This window comes from Poecilia latipinna, unplaced genomic scaffold (genome assembly GCF_001443285.1).
Source record: "Poecilia latipinna isolate Pla-1442-1.1 unplaced genomic scaffold, P_latipinna-1.0 Scaffold3334, whole genome shotgun sequence".
Taxonomy (NCBI): domain Eukaryota; kingdom Metazoa; phylum Chordata; class Actinopteri; order Cyprinodontiformes; family Poeciliidae; genus Poecilia; species Poecilia latipinna.
Window position 1 is genome coordinate 48362 of NW_015115950.1, and position 2667 is coordinate 51028.

Consider the following 2667-nt stretch of genomic DNA (forward strand, 5'->3'; position numbering starts at 1 on the left):
GTAGATCTAGGTGGTGTAGAACCGGGTGCTGTAGAACCGGGTGGTGTAGATCTAGGTGGTGTAGAACCGGGTGCTGTAGAACCAGGTGCTGTAGAACCAGGTGGTGTAGATCTAGGTGGTGTAGAACCAGGTGGTGTAGAACCAGGTGGTGTAGATCCGGGTGGAGTAGATCTAGGTGGTGTAGATCTAGGGGGTGTAGAACCAGCTGGTGTCTCTACCCTCCTGGTTCTAGTCAGATCTCCAGCTGCAGCTTCTGGTCTCAGTCTGACCTGCTGCAGGAATCAGAGCCACTAAATCCTGGATGAGTTTCTCTGGTCTCAGGTTTTAGTCTCTGGTTCTGAATACTTTTGTTTTCTGGGAATCATAAAAGTGACTGACTGCGTTCTCTGTCCCGTCCCGGACAATTAGCACTTTGGTACATCTTTCCTTTTCCTGATGTTCACTTTGGGGCGTCGGTGAACTCATCTCGCCTTCCTCGAAGTCTGAATGTGTTAGTAGAGCTGCTATTGTCTGCGTCGTCATGGTAACTGATCTTATTTCCTGCTATAGCCTGAGCCAGTGGGAGCATATAGATATAGAACCAGGGGGCACCTAGGATGGAGCCTTGGGGAACGCCACATGTGACCTCTGACCTCTTGATGAGAAGTTTCCTGTTGAAACAGAGAAATCCCAGTTCTTCATGTTGGACTGGAACCAGCTGAGTTCTGGACCGGAGAGTCCGACCCAGCTCTCCAGTTGGTTCAGTGACATGATCAACACTGAGGTCCACCAGAACCAGGACCAGAACCAGCTCTATGGTTCTTCCATGTTGATGGTTAACAGTTTAATCTGAGGAACATTTTGGGCCCGTCTTGATCCAGAACCAGAACTCTTGAGTCAGCAGAACCCACACACGATTCTGTTTCAGGACCCAGTTCCTGGCAGTATGGTCCAAGGGAACCGGTTCTTTTCGGATCAGCAGTTAGTTTCGGTCCATCACGTCCTCTGCCTTTGCTTCACGCGCGCATGTCTGTTCAGGTGTCGGATCCGGCGCCTCAGCAGACTTTCCCACGGTCTCCAGGGCAACCACCTTCTCCTTCCGGGCGGGCACGCGCCGCACGCATCAGGTTCTCACCTCAACAAAACCTCCTCCCTGCGGGTCATTTGCGCGCGTGCGAACCAAACGACGCAGTGATCAATAGTTTTCACACCCGCAGAAAGAAGGAGGTGAGAAAACAGGATGAAAGGACCAACAGCCAATCACAGAGCAGGACGTGAGCATTGTAACTTCTCCCATCAAAGCGCCGCTGAGGTTCGCAGCACGCGCTGAAAGCGTCACATCGATCCGCAGATGGCACGCGATCGAATATGCGCAAATGATCAGTCTGGCGGCGCGTGCGCGCTGCTCTATCTGTCCCCGGGGAGAGCTGCACGCGCCCTGCCGTCACTCATCATGATGGAGGCGCGTGCGTGTGAGCGCCTCGTGCCGTGGCACGCGCCGCTTTCTGTGGTAACAGATGGACAAGAAGTAGGTTTGTGAGCATGCGCACACGCTGGGCTTACCTGTCTGCGGCTCACCTGGCCCCACACACTCGGCGGTTCTGGTTTCAGCCCAGAAAGGTTCTGTTAGAACCAGAACCAGCTGCAGGTTCTGGACTGAATCTTAGTTCTACACAGTTCGGTCCAGGTGAGAGCAGACAGAACCTCCTGACATCAGAACCAGGTTCCGGTTCTGCATCCAGAGAGGAACGGCTACAGAACCAGAACCGGTCCACTCGGCGCTGACCTCCAGAACCAGAACTCTGTTGTCAGTTCTGTTGGGTCGGCTGATCAGATGAGAGCTGCTTCCTGATTGGCTGCCTGGACAAGTTCGGTTCTGGAGCCATTCAGAACATCACGGGTCCAAACGGAACCACAGTCTTCAGAATTGTCTCTGTCTTTTGTTGACTGTGAAGTGATTCAGAACCAGAAGGTTGATGACCTGGAAGCAGGTCGGGTTCTGGGTCGGTCCGGACCGAACCTGTAGAGCTTTTATTTTAATAGCAGCGGGTTTCCAAGATCCAAGGTTTCCGATTGTTCAGGTTCGGCAGGTTCGGCTCAGAACCCTCCTTCCTCTTTCTTCTTCTCTGAAATGTTCTGAACATCAGAACAGGAGATCCATCATGTCTGCTGGATCGGAACCGAACTCCCCTGGTTCAGGAACCCCCCGTCCCTCCTCCCCCTCCGGCTCCTCCTCCTGCCCCTTTATAAAGCGGAGTTGAGAGCGCAGCTGCCGCAGTCCAGAGTTCAAACAGCCGCACTTCAGTTTCTTTTCAGCGCAGAAAGTAGATTAGACCTGAAGACCGCTTCTTCTTCTTCTGGTACTTTTTCTGCTTTTCCTTCTTCTTCTGGTACTTTTTCTGCTTTTCCTTCTTCTTCTCTTCCCGCTGCGGTTCGGGTTTTGTTCCTCCGCAGTATTTTTGTTTTATTTTTGGCGCAGATCAGCGAGCATCGGGCCGGCAACGCTCCAACATGTTGCGGTTGTTCCTGCTCCTGCTGGCGGTGCCGGTCCGGACGGTGAGTGGCTCCCACAGGTTCTGACGGGCCGGACCTGGAGTCCCGCTCCTTTACGCACAGAGACTGAAGTTTCCCTCACTGCCTCCCCCCCCCCCCCAGGTTCTTCCCCCCAAGGCCGGGTTCGGCCTAAAG

At 53.6% G+C, this 2667-nt stretch overlaps 1 long non-coding RNA gene across 1 annotated transcript in view; it reads left to right on the forward strand.

Moving 5' to 3' along the window:
* LOC106940712 (uncharacterized) overlaps positions 1–2661 on the forward strand; it is a 7400-nt gene extending 4739 nt beyond the window's left edge. Inside the window, exons 2-3 of the long non-coding RNA XR_001423175.1 lie at positions 56–262; positions 307–2661. This is a non-coding gene — a long non-coding RNA (uncharacterized LOC106940712). The remainder of the gene's footprint in view (positions 1–55; positions 263–306) is intronic.
* The last annotated feature ends 6 nt before the right edge of the window (positions 2662–2667 follow it).